Genomic DNA, 19,367 nt, shown 5'->3' on the forward strand with positions numbered 1-19,367 from the left:
CTCGCCTCCGGGCCCGCCCCAACCCGCCCGGGCCCGGCGCTGACCCGCCCCTGTGCTTCCAGGCCGCGCCCCTGCCGGCGCTGCTACACGCCGAGCTCCGGGCCGCGGGGCCCTCTCCGGACTCCGCCCCTGGCCCCGCCCTGCGCCCCTGGCCTCTCTGGGGAACCGGCTCCCCACCTGGACTGGAACCTCCCAGTGCACCCTCCTCACTGTTGACTGGGACCCTCAAGCCGGCCCACTGGTGTAAATTCACGGGAGGGCCGACTTTTCGGGGACTCCTCACCGCCCCTTTGCCGTAAGCCCCGCCCCGTTCCACCGTCCAGACGTGGCAACTTGGAGGCGCGGTATAAAGGCGAGGCGGCGCGTAGGCGGGGACGTGGCGCGCTTCGGGTCCAGGTTCGTAGGGGCTGCGCGCGCGGGGCAGCGGGCACTGCTCTCGGAGGGGACCTCACTTTGGGGGTGGCTACCCCCCGCGGGGTCTCGGGCCGGTCAGGGCTGCAAGCCTGGCCCTTGCGTGACTTTGGAGTGGGGTAGAGCTCGCAGACAGCGCTGCGGTCATCCAGCTCCGGGACGAAGCACTTGTTGCGCCTTTCTGGGAGTTCTCAACACTGAGAGAGACTTGGGTGAGAGGCTCCTCGTTGGGAAGCAAAAGGTTGCCCTCCCAGACGACGCTGCCACCTTACCGGGTGGCACTCAGAGGGTCGCGCGGGAGCTGGGAGCGGGTGTCGCGGTAGAAGGGCACGTGAAACGCGGCCGGGCCCGGCGTGGGGGCGCCCAAAGGACGCATGGAGGAGAGTGAGCGCCCCACTCCCCAACTCCACTGCCTTCAATGAGATTGTCCTCAGGAAAGGCCAGGGGACAGCTTTCTGCCCAGTGGGGTCCTGGGGGCGCTCCGGTGTGGCTGTGAGGCCCCTCTGCACGCACAGGTAAAGCTGAGCCTCAGCTGCGGGAGGGGGACCCAGCGCCCGGCCTCGCGCTCCAGCCTTTTGGAAAGGTTTTCCTGGGAGGCTTGCGGAAAGTGAGTTGTGAGCGTTTCCTGGGGCCTTTCTCTGGCGCCCTTGGCCCTGGAGTGCAGCCTGTCCCGAGCCCCCGAGGCCTTCGGGGGGCGGGGGGTCCCTGCAGCAGGATTCCCCCTGGGTAAGATAGCCTCAATCCCCGTTCCTCGGAAGACCCTCCGGGGTGGCGCCTAGAGGGGCCTCCCAGTCCAGCCAGGCCAGTGCCTACGTGGCGCTGAGGCCTCCCGGGCTGGGCGGCTGGGCGGCAGCGGCGGGCTGGGCCTGGCGGTGCTCCAGGAGGGAGGAGAGGAGCGAGTGCTGGGACCCTGGAGGCCATGGGGCTGGGGGTGGACCTAGGCCTCCGGAGGCCCGCCAAGGGGAGCCCGAGCCAGGGCCGCAGAGTTATAGGGAATCCCTGCTCCTGCCTGTGGCACAAAGGCAGTTCACACTTTTAAAAAACACAAATAAGTGGGCCGGTGGCTTGGAGCAGTGGGGAGGGCGCAGGGCCTGGCCTGGCCCCCGCCAGTTATGTAAGGTGTGCGCTGGGGCCGAGGCCAGCACGTTCCCTGCTGCGCCAGCACCTGTCAGAGGTGCAGAGCTGAGCACTAATGAATTGCAAACAAATTACTAATAAACTGGGGAAAAACGAAATTACAACTGTAAAGTGCAGTTTTTCTGCCTATGCCTGTGCGGTGTGATGTGGGCGCACGTCCTTCTAATTAGAAATTACGCAGCTCACCTGGCTTCTCCTCCTCAGGAAAGGTCCATTGGCTGGGCTTGTTTCTTGCTCTGGGTTTCGATCCCAGGGCGCCTGCCTGATTGAAGCTCTGAGCAGCGCTTGGTGAAGGCAGTGGAAGTGGGCAGCGGGAAAACTGACCACTGACCTGGATTCTTTTCAGTCAGTGCTGCAGACAGGCGTTTTGAGTATGCCCAGGTGCTGGTTCCAGGTTCTGGAAGCTTCTTTTTCCTTGCAAAACCATTGCTCGTGAATGAGCTCGTGATTGATGTGGTAAGCCCAAGGTGGGCTATGTTAGGGAAATACCTCCTTCCCAGCTGTGCAAGGCCCCTGCCATGGGAGGAAGGGGAGCGGTGAACATGATGACTCCGGGGTGCTGAGTCCTGTGATTTGAAAAAAGCCATCCATTTGCTGATTCACCTCCCGAGGCTGGGCGGTGGAAGGTGACCCGTCTCCCACCAGCTCACCGACTGTCTCTTTTCTCTTCCCCGCCCCTCTGCTCCAGCCCAGCCTCACTTCATTGACCACGCTGGACTAACAAGGCTGGAGAGACCAGCCTAGGGGTGGCCCACTGGTGGGGCATTGTGTCTCGGTGGATCTTCACTCCAGCCTGCCCAGATGACCATCTGCTCACTCCTCCGCCCTCACTACATCCCCTCATTTTACAGCTGAGGATCCTGTGTGGTCACCTGGTCACCCCTCTCTTGGTGGCTGTCTGGGTTTTTGCAGTTTTGTGAACCAAGCATTGGATTACTTTCCTTAAGGTCAGCAGTTAAAATCCACTAGCCACCCAACTACTCCACAGAAGATTGAAAAAGGCTCAAAACTCACTGCTGTCAAGTTGGACCTGACAGCTAGCTGACCCCACAGCTGTGGTCACAGAGGCGGAACCACACAGAAGATCGCCCGTCTTTCTCCGTGGGAGTTGCTGGTGGTTTCGAACTGCCAGAGAGACACAGGGCCTTGGGTTAGCAGCGCACCTGCTTAAGGACCATGCCACCAAAGTGGGAACTCTGTGTGCGTCTGGGGAGAGGGACAGCAGTCACCTGCCATGTGATGGTGACCTCTGAAATCCCACCAGGGCTGATGGACCATGCCACGAACGTGGGAACACTGTGTGCATCTGGGGAGAGGGACAGCAGTCAGTCTCCTGCCGTGTGATGAGGGCCCCTGAAAGCCCACCGGGGTCCTGACTGGACTGTGCACAGCCTCAGCTGTGTCCCACGGGTCCCTCGGTGAGGGGGCTTTAACGTACAGCAGGACAGTACTGGCCCGGCCAGTGGATACTGAACAGAGCTACTCACCTACGACTTAGGGAGAAAGGCCTGGCGCTGTGGAAACTCCCCAGTCACATCAGGGGATGTGATGGGCTAGCAGTGGTCAGCCATGGGGTCCTTCTGCAATGCCAGGGGCTCGGGGCCGACTGGGCAGCCAGGAGTATATGCATTGATGAGGTAGCTCACATCCCAGGTGTGCACCCGAGGGTCCGAGGGCTCTGGGAATCTCTACGTGATTGTCTTTGGGTGGTTTTTTTTGGTTTCTGTGTGTTTTCTTTAACTTTTTTTTTTTTAATCTTTATCTAGATTTGGCAGATAAGTTTCCAGAATGGAAAACTTATGGTGGGAAAAGTCTTTCCCTTCCTGATTTGGAAGGTATCGCCCATGGCCCTCGAGCGTCCCCAAGTATGACTGAGAATCCCATGTCCTTATTATCTTCGGTTTTGGTCGGCACATATTTTCGCGTTGAAGTTTGTGGCATTTAAATTTGGTTCTTAAGTACATCAATGACGTACCCTGAATCTCCATTTTGTTTATATTTAGTATATTGAATATACAGTGAGATTGTTTCCAGAGTCTTGTGTAAGCCTTCCCTCAAATGTTCTAGATTTTTCCATTTGTTTTAAAGGTTAAATTTCTAAATATGTGTTGCTAGCAACTTCATTTCTTTACAGTAAAATCCGGAAACACAAAGGCCCCAAGGCCTCTTTGCATAAGCTTAGTGTGGGGAGGGGAGACCCCTGAAGGGGAGGTTCCTGGACACCTGGAGGAACCGCAGGTGGCTCCTGGAGATAAGGCTGCTGTACAGGTCCCAGAATGCTGCTTGTTTTTCTTTTTTAATAAAATGTATCTTTATTGTGATTTTAACGAAAGTTTACAGAAAAGTTGGATTTGCCTCCTTTCCCCTCCCATGGTTCGCTCTTTTTAAAAACTCATTCATGTTGCATGATTCCCTCCCCGCCTCCTTGCCCGGTCGTCTTTACGATGTGCCTCTTCTTCGCGGCTGTTGTACCGGCACGGAGCATGGGCATGCTTTTACAGTAAAGACGGGGTTCTGTGGATTCCCTCTCCTGTGCTCCTCAGTGCCGGAGCGAGCGCTTTCCTGGAGAGCTGGAACTGTGGTGGTGATTTTTCAGGAACGTCCATTTGGCTTTGGTTTGGGCAGCACGTGGTCACTTGGCCTTGCCTGACTTCATCCTTTTCGAGGGGATTAACTCATAATGAGTGTGTGCTCAATTAAAAGGTTTTCTAGTACATGAAATCGGGCCAGTTGCCAAGATGTCTCCTGACACAGGCAGCAGGGACCATGGAGCTGCCTGGCCCAGGTCACACCTCTGTCCAGCCTCAGGGCAGCCCCTCCGTTCATTCCCGCCCTTGTCCTAATTCGCAGCACCAGCCTCTCTCACAGGAGTGGAACCTCCTCTTGTCACTGTGTCCTCAAATGCCCACAGCTGGACGCCACCATGGTCACTGCCAGATCGCATCCCCCTGACCTCATCACACAGACCTGACTGCAGCACAGCCGGCTTGAAGTCCATCTGCCTCTTTCATTTTATTTTTCACTCACAGCATTTTCTTTTTTCCCTGTGGGTCACAGTGACATGTGGCTGTGTGTTAATAAACGTGCCACAATGCCAATTCCCAGGTGCAAAGATGGCGCGTGTGGTCACTGACATCATCGCCTCGACCCGGCCACTCACATGGCATTGTCCCACCTGACTGACCACCTAGAGTTACACCGAGCACTACAAGCCACAAGGACTCTGTCCATTTACATCAACTGTCTACAGCTGCCTCTGGACAAGAGAGGACACTGTCCTTTTACAACAACTGTCCACAGCCACCTCCCGACAAGAGAGGACAATGTCCCTGTGGCGGCACCTGCCAGGGGTCAGTGGATCAAGACGAGGGACTGCAGGACAGCAGAGGCCACTTCTCCTGTCCCAGACTGTAGCAAAAGCAGAAACATAACAAGCCAAGTTCAACGAATGTCTAGTTTCCTCAGCATTGAAGAGAGCTCTGGAGACCACGTGGTAAGGAGCTGTACTGAGATCCCACGGGCACGTGGATTGAATCCACCGGCCACTCTGCGAGAGCTGGGTGGACAGTCTCCTCCCGTGTGATTTACCGTCTCTGAAAACCCACTGATGGTCATCTGGGGTCAGTTCTGACTGGCTCCCCAGCACAGTAACAACAGTGCATAGCAAACCCTGGACCACACGGCACTGTGCTCTGCAAAGTGTGCCCTGTTGCATGTGCCTTTGAGTAGGACCCGACTCACAGCTGACCCTCCAGCATGTTTTCAGAGGCGGTAATCACACAGGAAGAGTCAGCCCTACTTCCTCCTGCAAAGCACCTGATGGATTCGAACCATATGCCTTTGAGATGACGGCAAAGCTCCTTACTCCTAGACCACCAGAGCTCTGTGATGGCAAGGTGGGAAATGTTGAGGATGACCAAAATGGGCTGGAGAGACACAAAGCCACACGGTGGGGAAGGGCCAGCGGCAGACAGGACCGACACAGGCCGCAGAAACCCCATCTGTGGGAAAAAAGTGCAACAATGAATGAATGAAAAAAATCCAAAGTCTCTGTAAATGTTCATTAAAATTAATAAAACTTAAAAAAAAATACTGTCTCTGAAGCCCGACACAGCGAAGGCACTTCGTGGAGGGGTGGCTGCACTACGAGCTATCTCCAGTGCCTTTGATGGGAAAGAATTATGCTGTCAAACCAAAGGCGTGTGGTTCAAATCCACCAGCTGTTCTGCAGGAGGAAGAGGAGTCATCTTCTCCCGTGCAGTTCACTGCCTACAAAATCCCCTGGAGGGTCAGCTGTGAGTTGGTTCTGACTTGACAGTCACAACGACAACATTGTGCTGAGTTGAGTCTGACTCCTAGCAGCCCTCCGAACAACACTCTGTTCTATCCTGTGCTGTGCTCCCGTCACTGTGCCAATCCATCTCGTTGAGGGTCATCCCTCTTCTGTGGACCCTTCGCCTTTCCAAGCATGAGGTCCCTCTCCAAGGAATAGCCTCTCTCCCACCAACATGCCCGAAGGATGAAGTTTGTGATCTTTGCCTCCAAAGGAGCACTCTGCTTGCACTTTTCCCAAGCATGTTTGTTCTTGGACCATCCATAGGCTATTCAGTGCTCTTCTCCAACACCACTACTCAAAGGCATCAGTTCTTTTGTCATCCTTATTTATTAGCTCAGATGCATAGCAAGGGATGGAAAAGACAAAGTCTGAATCAGGTCCACCTTAGTCCTCAAATTGAATCTCTGTCATTTAGAGAGATCTCTGACTTTGGACTTTCCCAACACAATACATCTCCTGATCTGACTTCTGGAACCAAGAGTGTTGACTGTGGATCCAAGTTCGATGAAGTTGTTGAGTTTCAATCTTTTCTCCCTCCATCATGATATTGACTGTTATCATATTAATAAAGGCCTTTATTTTCTTGATGTTGAAGTTCAATCTTTATTGATGGCTGTGTTCCTTGATCTTCTGCAGCAAGCATTTCAGATTTGCTCTTTCAACAAGCATGATTGTGTCATCTGCATAACACATTGTTGTGGAGTCTTCCTCCAGTCCTGATGCCATATTCTTCTTCAGAATCCAGTTTCTTGAATAATTTATCAGTGTCCAAATTGAATAGATGTGGAGAGAGGATACAATCCTGACTATATAATGTTCCCTTTCTCTGTTCATACAGCAGCCTCTTAGTCTAAGTATAGGATTCACATAAGCACAGCCAAGTTTTCGGGGGTTCCCATGCTTCTCAATATTACCCATAGTTTGTTTTGGTCCACACAGTCAAATGCTTTTGCGCAGTCAGTAAAACACAGTTAGGCATTCTTCTGGTATGCTGTGCTTCCAGCCAGGATATATCATGCATCAGCCGTGCTATCCCATAGTGTCCTAGCCTCTTTGAATCCCAGCTTGAATTTCTAGCAGTTCTCTGTCAATATATTGTTCTAGCCATTTTTTTAATATCTTCAACAAGATTTTGCTTGCATGTGATATTAATGATGATGATATATGCCATCAAGTCACTTGCAACTCATAGTGACCCCTGTGTAAAACAGCTCTGAACCCTGCTCTATCCTATGCCAATCTTACTGTCTCTGACAATGTTACTGTTCTATAATATCCACATTATATTTAATCACCTTTCATGGAAATGGAATCAAAATGACTCTCTTCCAGTGAGTTGACCAGGCAGCTGTCCTCCAGATTTCTGAGCATCGACTGGTGGGGACATCCAGGGCTGCATCGTGTGGGGGGGGGGGAAGGTATGTATCTTCAAAAGCTACAAAGTGGAGTTAGAGCTGAAACAAGAGCGCTTTTCTGAAAATTACTAAGAGAAACTCCCATGTCCTTGGACTCTTCTTGTGAACCAGCCAAGGTCAGTTCCTGGTGCCCCATCATCCTCTGAAACAAAGACATTCTGAACGTCTTCAGGCCCTCGTCCCCTCCATCTAAGGCCTCTCCTTTCAAGAGCAGGTCAAATTAGCAAAATGAGTAGGAACAAAACTGTGTGTTCGAAATCCGTGACACAACCTTAGCTTTTACAACAGAAAAAACCCCAAGTGAACCGCCCACCAGTTTGCTTGTTGGTCAGGCTTAGTTGTCCCAGGCGACCTTCTGCAAAAGTCAGATGCCTTGCTGAGATCATTTGTTCTGCCGTGTTTCTCTCACAACATAGAACCATGTTTCTATAAATCTGTTCATTGAAATGTGCGAATTGGTAGCCCACTGATTCCTGGGGCCCAATGCCTTCATCGCCGTTTGATTTGTACACCAATGTTCACAGCAGTGTTATTAACCATCACAAGAACATGGAAACAGCCTAACTGTCCAACCACAGTAGAATGGGTTGAGAAATGATGTACATTCACACAATGGAATACTACGCAGCACTCTGGGGCAATGACTTTGTAAATCACTGCCTAACTGGGGTGGGACTGGGGGGCATTATGCTAAGTGAACTAGCTCAGTCACATAAGGACAAATACTGTATGAGACCATTAGTGTAGAATAAGTATGAGGAGGCAAGAGGGGGAAGCAGAGGGGCAGAGGGGTGAGGATGGGCAGGGAGTGGAGGGTGGTAGTCATAGGGTCACACCGTTTAATGGGTGAAGGGTTGGGAGAGTGAAGGAAATGGGAAAGATCTAGTATGAAAAACAATGTACACGAACTTTGTAAATAAACCAGTAAAGGGGGTTGGTTATTATTATTATTATTATTATTATTATTATTATTATTCAATTTACAGTTTCATTTCTGTCACCAAGTCCATACTTGCCAAGTACTAGTCATTCTTCAGTGCTTCCAATTTTTGCATTCCAGTTACCAATTATCTTTAACACATCTTGATTACATGTTTGATCCATTTTGAACTGCAGAAGTTTGTAAAAATCTTCCATTTCTTCCACTTTAGCTTTAGCTGTTGATGCATATATTAGAGTAGTAATTGTGTTAACAGGGAGCTTGGTGGCCTCGTGGTAAGAAGCTGTGCGGCAGACCCAAAGGCAAGCAGTTCTAATCTACCATCTGCTCCATGGAGAAGGGTGCTCAGTTTCCTCCCATGTGGTTTCCTGCCTCTGAAAACCCTCGGAAAGATCAGCTGTGAGTCAGTTCAGACTCTATGGCACACAAACACAAAAATAGTCATAATAGCAGTGCTTCCTTGTAAATGTAGCCGCAGTATCATATCACTCACAACATTGGACTTCAGAAAAGAACCTGAACTTGCCCTTTTAACTATGAATGTAACACCATTTTTTCTGTTTTTCATTCCCAACCTAGTGTACAATGTTGTTGTCATTGTACCAGAACTACTCACTTGTCACATCCAGAAAGGGCACAGCCCGAGAGGCACGGAGGTCCGGCTCAGGAAGAGCATCAGGTGTGGGAAGTCCGTGGTCCTTCAGGTCGCTCACTCCACAATCAGGAGCCCGCTGCCCGCTGCTCAGGGCCTGTGCTAGGATGCAGAGTCCTGATCGGGACCTTGTAGCTTTCAGTGGTCAGTGGACTCCGTGATCACAGGTGGCAGATCACACCTGTCCTTTCTTATTTCCAGGATCTGCCACCAAGTATGACCTTTTAGGTGCCAAAGTCAGTTCCAGCTCACAGCTACCACAGGTACACAGAGCAAACAGTGCCAGGTGCATGTACCCTTCCGAGTCGCAGTTAACTTACAGCACCTCACTGTGGCCACCCTGTCGGCACACCCTGTTGAGGAGGATCATTGCCTTTTTCTGCTGACCATCTACTGTCCCAAGAATGGCATCCTTTGCCAGGAGATGACCGCTCCTGATAACATGCCCAAAGCACAGGACACAAGGTCCCCCGCCCTCACTTCTGAGAAGCAGCCTGGCTCTGCTCTTGCAGGGAAGATTTGCTTGTTCTCAGAAGCCCCCCGTCGTTGCTGATGTTAGGTGCCGTTGAGTCAAGTATGATTCATCTCAACCCTGTAGACAAGAGACGTGAGCCCTGTCCACTCCTGTGTCTTCCTGCCTTTTCTGACCTGCTCAAGCCCATTGTAGCAGTCACTGTGTCGATCTACCTGGTTGAGGGTCTTCCTCTCTTCCCCCAGTCCTCTATCGTTCCAAGCAGGATGTATCCCTCCAGAGAATAGCTTCTGTTCTCTCTCCATAACTGTTCAATCTGTATGCTCAGCTAATTACTCAAGAGGCTGGACTCTTATGAAGAAAGATGTGGCGTTAGGATTGGCTCATCGATAACCTTCATTATGCAGATGACACAACCTTGCTCGCTGAAAATGAGAACTTGAAGCACCTGCTGCAGAAAGTTAAACACTACAGACTTCAGTACAGATTGCATCTCAGCATCAGTAAAACAAAAATTCTCACCACTGGACCACTAGGCTAAATCATGATGGATAGAGAAAGGATTGAGACTGTCAACAACCACACCTTACTTGGATCCACAGTCAGTACTCTTACTACCAATAGTCGGGAAATCAGGAGACATATTGCACCTGCAAAATCTGCAGTTAGGGACCTATCCAAATTATTAAGGAGTAATGATGTCAGTTTGAGGACAAAGGTGCACCTGATTCAGAGCATGGTCTTTTCAGTCACTTACTGTGCATTTGAGAGCTGGACAATGCAAAAGGATGACAGAAGAATTGATGCCTTTGAGCTGTGGTGTTGGCGAAGAGTGCTGAAGATCTGATAGGCTACCGAAAGAACAAACAGGTAAGTCTTGGAAGAGGTGCATTCGGAGGGCTCCTTGGAGAGAAACATGAGGAAGCTTCATCTCAGATACTTTATGCAGGTTGCTGTGAGGTTACTTCTTGGAGAGGGACATCATGTTTTGGAAGGTGGAGGGACAGTGAAAGAGAGAAAGACCCTCAGCCAGATGGATTGACACAGTGACTGCCGCACTGACCATGACCTTGAGTGTGCCAGGGATTGTGCAGATGGCACAAGTTAGGACAGTGCTCAGATCGGTTGGTCACTATAGGTCTTACCTGACTCAGTGGCAACTGGCAGCTACAACAACGTGCCCAAAGTATGTGAGGTGAAGGTTTGTCATACTTGCCTCCAAGGAGCACTCTGACTCCACTTTCTCCAAGACATATCTGTTTGGTTTTTTAGCCAGTCTTGCTAATTCTGATATACCAACCCCCACTGTCCACTGTATTGATCCATCTCATCCAGGGTCTTCCTCTCCTGTGCTGTCCCTTCTCCCTTCCAAGCATGATGTCCTTCTCCAAGGGCCCATCTCTCCTGACCACATGCCCAAAGTATGTGAGACGAGGCTTCAAAATACTAGTCTCCAAGGAGAAACCTGGTTTCACCTTCTCCAAGACAGATCTGTTTGTTTTCTTGGCAGTCTATGTTATATTCAAGACTCTTCTCCAGCACCACAATTTGAAGGCATCGGTTTTTCTTGTCATCCTTAGTCACTGTGCAGCTGTCTGATGCATAGCAAGTAATTTCAAAGACCGTGGCCTGGATTAGGTGCCCCTTAGTCTCTTAGACTGACATCATTGCTTTTTAAAGAAGTCTCTGACAGCAGATTTTCCCAGTGCAATTTGTCTTTTGATTTCCTGACTGCTGGTGTTAAGAGTGTTGATTCTGTAGCTGAGCAAGCTATGACTGTTAACAACCTCCTTCTCCTCTATCTTGGTGCTGTCAGTTGTAGCAGTGGTGAGAATCTTTGTCTTCTTGATGTTGAGCTTCAGTCCATATTGAAGACTGCAGTCCTTGACCTTCTGCAGCAAGCGCTTCAGTTCTTCTTCGGTTTCAGCAAGCAGGGTTGTGTCATCTGCATAACGTGGGTTGTTGAAGAGTCTACCTCCAATCTTGATGCCACATTTCTCCTCATAAAGCTCAGCCTCCCAAATGATCTGTTCTGTCCATAGATTGAAAAGGCATGGAGGTAAGGTGCATCCCTAATGCACTCCTTTCCTGATTTTGAACCATGCAGTGTTTCTCTGCTCTTATCGGAGGACTAAGAAATCAATATTTCTGTGTCTGCACTATATTTCAAAAGTGTTAGGCCTTCTTCAGTCTTGTTAACTGATTGTTCGGGTTTTGCCTGCATGAGTGGTTGAAAGTGCTACGGTTTGTGCCAGGCGCACGTGAAGGGTCTTTTACAGCTGATTTTCCTGGTGCGAGACAGGATTTGATTCCTTGACTGCACCTTTTATGGTTGTTGATTGTGGTTCTGAATAAAGTGAAATCCTCGATAACTTCAGTCTTTTCTTCACCTCTCCTGACACTGCTTATTCCTCCAGTGGTGAGGGGTCTTGTTTTCCTGATATTGGGGTGTAGTCCATGCTAGAAGTTGTGGCTTCATCTTCATCAGGAAGTTCCTCTTCACCTTCTACAAGCAAGGCAGTGTCTGCATGCCACAGGCTGTTCATGAGTCTCCCTCCAATCCTGATGCCATTTTCTTCACGTAGTTCAACTTCTCAGGTGATCTGCTCAGCCAACAGATTGAATGTTGCTGTTGTTGTTATGTGCCATCGAGTCGCCTGCGACTCGTAGCGACCCTATGCACAACAGCCCTAAACTCTGCTCTATCCTGTGCCAACCTCACTGTCTCTGACACTCCCATCCCAATTACCCCAGTCACTGAATCAATCCACCTCATAGAGGGCCTTCATCTCCTGCGCTGTCCCTCCACCCTCCCAAGCATGATGTCCCTCTCTAAGGACCAGTCTCTCCTCACAACATGTCCAAAGTATGTTAGACGGAGCCTCAGAATCCTTGCCTCCAAGGAGCCACCCGGTTTAACCCTTTCTAGGATGAATCTATTTGTTTTCCTAGCAGTCCATGATATTCTCAATACTCTTCTCCAGCACCACATCTCAAAGGCATCAATTCTCCTTCTATCCTCCCTGGTCATTGTCCAACTCTCTGATGCATAACAAGTGATTGCGAAGACCATGGCCTGTATCAGACGCACCTTAGTCTCCAGAGAGACACCATTGCTCTTCAGCACTTTGGAGAGGTCCCTAACAGCAGACTTTCCCAGGGCAATGCGCCTTTTAATTTCCTGGCTGCTGGTGCCAAGACTGTTGACTGTGTGGAGAAAGGTTTCAGTGCTGATTCACAGTCAGGTTTCTCTACCTTCGTTCTTTGTAATGTTAATGTTATGCGTAATTTGTTATGCTCCACACAGTTGAATATCACGCATTGTTAATGAATCACAGATAAGCTTCCTTCTGGTATTTTCTCCTTCCTGCCAAGATCCACCTGACATCAGCAATGATGTCCCTCTTCCAGGGTGCCCTGTTCATTTGCACACATTTAAATGTTGTTGGGCTGTTGTAGAACAAAGACTCCTTGATTGCTTGGGTAATTCTTCAGGAAACTGGAGACAAAAATCAAGCCCAGTCTTTGTCCCTTGGGCTGTACAACTGTTTCTGGCAAGAAGGAATAAACTGGGTGGCACTGCAGGGAAGGAGTTCCTGGAAGCCCCTGCCTTTCCTGGAAGAGAGCAGACAAGTAGGAGTGGTCCCTCCGTCCAGTCCTTCCTGCCTCCTGGCAAAAAGACATCATGCTCTGAAAGGTGGAGGGTCAGCAATGGAAGGAGGACCACCAGTGAGATCACTGACACACAGCAACGGGCTCGAGCGTGTCAGAGACGGTGGGGATGGCACAGGGCAGGACAGGGCTCAGACCTGCTTTTCTTATGAGTTGCATTCGGCTTGATGGCACCTAACAACAGTCACCCTCCTGACTCCTACCTAGAACTTGATCTTGACGTTTGAAATTCCAGCTGTCATCTTGGACTCCAGTAGACAACTTGGAGGAGACGAGCCACAAGCTAAGGGTTCCAGAGCCCCATGAAGGACCCACACAAACCCCTGAGAACTCCACAGAGTCAGCCTGGACTGCCTGGCTTCACTGCACAAGAAGGGCCTCCGTCCATGTCTCACCCACCGTGTCTCTGTCCTGACTGCAGCAGGAACGTGCAGTTATGAGCTGGTGGAGGGCACAGGGCACTCACACCTGTGTGACCACCTCCCCTTCCTACTCCTCCACAGCCTCCTTCTCCAGTGAAGCCCCCACGAGCTGTTGTTGAGCCCCTGATTATGCAATAACAATCAGGCCTCAGGGGTTGAATTGTGTCTCGCAGAGGTTCACGTCCAGTCCCAGGACTCGTGAACGTGACTGTTTGGAAGCGGAGTCTTTGGAGATGGTACAGATCCACGTGAGGTCAGACAGGAGTAGTGAGTCTTGACACCTTCTGCGGTGTCCAGATATGAGGAAGAGAAGACACCTAGAGTCACAGGGGATGCGCTAGTTCACGATGGATCTGGAATGAGCCATCTCGATGCCCGGACAGCCAGGAGCCTCTGGACAGGATGCCAGAAGCTGGGAGGGACGCAGGGCACAGCTTCTCCCCGAGCCTGAGGGGGAATGGGCACGCTGCACCCGAACCCTGGACCCAGCGTCTCGGGCTGGACTGAGACACCCAGATCCCCGCCCTTGGGATGTGTTGCTTTCAGTTGCTTCATTAAATAAGCCAATCGCTGCTGAGTCGGGCCTGACTCATAGCTGACCCGCCAGCAGGTTCCCCAAGGCCCGTCTTCCTCCCCTGGAGCTACTGGTGGGTTTGAACCACCAGGAGGTGTTACCCTGGGCTTATGCCCTATGGTCTGGGACTCCTCCTCCTGGGGCTTTGTTACCCCAACCAATGAGGGAGTGGAGATGAGAGCAGAGTGGACATGCGTGCTACCGCAGGAGCCACAGCCGGGGAGGACAGGTGTCAGTGAGTGACCCCACGCATGTGTCACTGTGGACACCCAGGAACCACAGCCGGGGAGGACAGGTATCAGTGAGTGATCCCACGCGTGTGTCACTGTGGACACCCAGGAACCACAGCCGGGGAGGACAGGTATCAGTGAGTGATCCCACGCGTGTGTCACTGTGGACACCCAGGAACCACAGCCGGGGAGGACAGGTATCAGTGAGTAACCCCACGCGTGTGTCACTGTGGACACCCAGGAACCACAGCTGGGGTGTGTGTCAGTGACCCCACGAGTGTGCCATTGTGAACACCCAGGGCACACACTGTGGAAGACAAGTGTGGGGTGCCTGGTTTTCTCTGGGGAGTCCTGGGCAGCGTCGTGAGAAAGTGGTCGTCGAGGCAACATGGAGAGATGGGCATGACCAGCAAGGACAATGGAGAGACAGGCAGCGGGCAGTGGGCAGCGGGCAGCGGGCGGTGGCGGGATTCTGAAGCACCATGGGAATGCCCAGCATTCAGGGGCTTCATTCAGCTTGCACGAGTTAAGCGTCAAGGAGCTCATTAAAAAGAAATCAAACCCAGTTGCTGTCCGGTCAGCTCCACTTCCTGGCGAGCCGACACACAGAGGAGAGCTCTCCCTGGAGCTTTCCAACGTTGTACATTTATATAGAGTCATTCTGCCTCATCGTTCACGTGAGGAGTCCAAACATAGTGGGTCCGAACCTCAGACGCTCGCACTCGTATCCAAGCTTGCAGCCACTTAGCCAGCTCATAGCTGGCCGTCCATCAGGCTTTCAGAGGCTCTAAAGCACATGAGGGGGTTGTCCCTCTTTCCCCCAAGGACTACCTGGTGGATTCGAACCGGCAACAGGCTCCCCTGTTGGGTTTGCAGCATGACGCCCGACAGACTGTGGCACGAGAGCTCCTGAAACACTAAGGATAGGACTGCTGCTGTTGGGGTGTGCCTCAGAGTCACAACAGACTTACGGCCGACGCTCCGGAGGGTTTTCAGAGTCTGAGGCTGTAAGTCACACAAGAGGAGAGATGGTGAAAGGACAGCAAGAGATGGACTCATTGGCAGTTTCAGCCTTTCCCCCCTCATCTGTAATGATGTTGCCCATTGGCTTTGTTCTCTTAACGTTGAGATGCAATCCATACAGAAGGCTGTGGTCTTTGATCTTCTGCAACAATCATGTCAGGTCCCCCTCAATTTCAGCAAACAAGGTGTGGGGGTGTCATCTGCGTAATGCAGGACAGCGGAGTGCCTGCATCAGGCCAAGGTCTTTTCCACCACTTGCTGTGCATCTGAGAGCTGGCCCTTGAATAAGGATAATGGAAGAAGCATTGATGCCTTTGAGAGGCGATGGTGGAGAAGAGCACTGGACATCCCAACGGATGTCTTGAAGAAGGTGCAGGCAAAGCGCTCTTTGGAGGCAGTAAATATCGAAGTGTCTCATATTGTGGACATGTTGCTAGAAGAGGCTCTTCATTGGGGAGGGATATCATACTTGGAAGGATAGCTGGTCGGAGAAAGAGAAGATCTCCCTCAACAAGATAGATTGACCCCGTGACCATAGCAATGGGCTCAAGTGTATCAGAGATAGTGAGGACGGCAGATCATAAGGAAGATCTGTTGTTCGTAGGGTCACTATGAGTCATACTCAACAGCAACAACAACTTAATGTAGACTCAGTTCACCAGGAAATAATCAATACTCTTGGAAGCAGCAGTCATGGGAGCAGGAGACATACTGCTTTGGGCAAGTCCACTATGTGGGACCTCTCCAGAATACCGAAGAGCAATGATATCAGTTTGAAGAGTAAGGTGCATATGAATCAGACCATGGTCTTTTCTATTACTTGCTATGTATCTGAGAGCTGGGCAATTAATAAGGACAATAAGTGAAGAATTGCTGCCTTTTAGCTGTGGTGCTGGAGAAGAGCACTGAATATGGACTGCCAAGAGAACAAGCAGGTGTGTCATGGAGAGATGCCGCAAAAATGTTCCTTGAAGGCAAAGATGGGGAAATTTCATCTCTCATTTTTTGGACATGTTGCGAGGAGAGAGGCTAATCTTTGGAAAGGGGCATCATACTTGGACATGCAGAGGGTCACTGACGTGGAGGGAGACCTTCAGCCAGGTGGGTGGACACAGTGGCTCAAATGTGTCAGAGAGGATGTAGCTGGCACAGGTCAGGACAGGGTTCAGGTCTCTTGTTCAGTGGGTCACTATGGATCATACCCGACTTAACAGAAAAACAGCCGTTGGGTTGGCAGCACAATTCCTTGCCAAGACGTCAGCACCAAGGGCAGCCGAAGAGAAGAAACTAATGGATACCACACACACCCCGTGTTACCTGAACACGTGACAAAGGTGGCGTGGCAGGCACTGGGCAGAGGAGGGACTCAATAAACAGCTCTCCAACGAGTGACTAGCCATGCGTAACAGTTAGGGCCCTCTCTGAAGCCAGTCGTAGAAATAACTCCCTAGTAGATTAAAGCACAAGTGAAAACAAATTAGGAAAACATTTAGGAAACCCTATAAGAAGCTAAGTCCGTGACCTTGGGGTAGAGAAGAAGTTCTTAAAATAAAATACAAAGACCATCCATAAAGGGAAGAAAATCAATACAGAAAACAATAATAAGGTTTAGAACTTCCATATGATGAAATATAACTTAAAAGCCAGCCACCGCTTGAGGGAATTTTTGGAGCATACAAATGGCAAAGAGTGTTTTCTAGAATATATTTTCAAACTCCTACCAACTCATCTGAAAAGGACAGAGCAAGAGAGCGATGTGAGATGGGAGGAAGTGCAAGGCGCAGGCAGGCCGATGGCCGTGACCGTGAAGCAGCAGCTCGGCCTCCTTAACGATCGTGGAGGCTCAGACGTAACAGGGAGGTGCAGTCGGATCGGCAGTAATGGACACATGTGAGCAGGCCGGCTGTTAACAACGCTTAGCCAGGAGACTTGAGGCGTGCACTGAGGGGCTTGAGCTCACGTGTTTGGCTGTCATGCTGGAGGAGAATGTGGAGCACACTGTGGACTTCCAGAAGAATCCATCTCAGAAGAAACAGACTCAGAATACTCATGAACTCCAGGATGGGGCAGGTCAGCAAGAAAGGCCAGTCTCCAGAAAGCGAGATCACTGTTGGCTGGGTAGACGGTTGTGGCAAAGGAGGGAAGCCCTCGTTGGCTGGCATGATAGCTACAGCGAAGGACTCACTATTCCTATAACCGTGAAGTGGGCACAGGATCGGGCAGCGGGGGCTGCAGCAAGTAAAGCAGGAACTGATGCGAAAGGAAAAAACCAAACCTGGCAGACAGGTGTAAACACCCGGGAGGACAGGCGGACACTTGTCTCACCGGAATACACATTCCACACAAGCCGGTGGGCAAAGTGGCAGAGGAGCATGCAGCCCATCAAGGGGCAGCACGTGTGAGCTGTTGTGCTGTCGTCTGGTGTCGAGTCCACGACAGCCCACAGAGCCCCGCGGACAGCAGATGGGAGCCCCACCTGGTCCAGCAGCCCCTCGTCAGCTCTGCTGCATGTAAAGTCACTGTTGAAATCGGTCCATATCACTGGGGTCCTTCTCTTTTAGGGTGACCCTCTACTTACCAATCATACTCTCTCTCTAAGGACCAGCCCTTCCTGATACCATCTCTGCAGTGCGTGCCAGGCAGTCTCCCATCTTTGTCTCTAGGAACGCCCGGGCCGCCCTACCTCCAGGCACACGTGTTTGTTCTTTTGCCAGACTGTGCTATATTCACGACTCCTTGACAGCACCACAGACTCAAAGGCATCAATTCTTCTTCTATTTTCCTTATACATTCTTGGGCTTTCCCTTTCATGAGGGAAAACTGAAAACATCATTTGGCTGAGGCAAACCTTAGTCTTTAACTGTTGACTTGTTCTTTAATACTTTGAAGAGGTCCTTGAATACCTTGACAGGAGATTTGCCTAAAGAAGCATATTTTAAAACAACATTGAAATATCTCACACCAGCAACAATAGCAAAGTTCAAAAGGGCAGCAAACAACAAACGCAGGTGAGGTTGTGGAGAGACTGGAACCCTTAGTCACTGCTGGTGGGAGCGTAAAATGTCACAGCCACTATGGAAGGGAGCCTGGTCCTTTCTCAGAAAGTTTGAAATAAAAAAAATCATTTTCCCCAGCAATTCTACTAGTGGGACTCAAACAGCTGTAAACGTTTATGGCTGTGCTGTTCACAATAGTAAATAGCAACCCAAGTGCCCATCAACAAATGGATAGATAGAAAAACTACGCTACATTCACACAATGGAATATTATGCAACATTGAAAAATAGCAAAATAATAAAACATTACACAAAGGGGAGCTTTGAGGACATGATGCTGACTGAAATATCTCAGTCCCAACAAGACAAAGACTGCGTAACACCCCGTTATAAACTAGGACAGGCATGGGGGGTTGGGGAGGCAATGCAGAAAGCGTGGATAGATAACGAACACTGCATTAGTTCAGACGACAGGAAGAACTGTTGAAAGGAATGTCTGCTGATGCATATATATGTATGACTACAACCTGGAACAGCGGATGCTTTGCAGGGTGGGTGGGAAGGGGAGGGGAGGAGGGAGAAACGCTGTCACAATGAATAAAAAAGGGAAAAAAGAAAGAGAATATAATCAAATTTTCCACACTAAGAAAAAAAAAAAGTAAGAAAATACCATTTCGGTCCATCAAAGCCAAACAAGAAAGAAAAAAATATTTTGACCAGGTAGCTGAGTTTGTTTCTAGGGTGGAAAAAGGAGAAACGTATCTTTTGGTTTGTGACTACTGCTTCCCTGAGTGTTAAGTATGGGGCAAGTAAAATGAAATCCCTGACATTTCAGTCTTTCCTCCGTATCTCATGATGTTGCTTATTGGTGAAATTGTGAGGATTTTTGTCATCTTTATGGTGCAGTGTTAACCTGTGTATGTTGTTGTTGTTGTATAGTTATGTATAGTTCTTTTTAAAGCGTACCTATAAGATACTGAATGGTCAACAGTTACTTTAATGTTTACGGCATTGAAGTCTATGGGGGAGAGAATAGTCTAAAAGTATTATATTTTAGGGCATTATTTTTATCGTAGGAGTATGCAAT

The sequence above is a fragment of the Elephantulus edwardii genome, unplaced genomic scaffold (assembly GCF_000299155.1).
Source record: "Elephantulus edwardii isolate Elephantulus edwardi_28Jun2011 unplaced genomic scaffold, EleEdw1.0 scaffold00274, whole genome shotgun sequence".
NCBI classification, from domain to species: domain Eukaryota; kingdom Metazoa; phylum Chordata; class Mammalia; order Macroscelidea; family Macroscelididae; genus Elephantulus; species Elephantulus edwardii.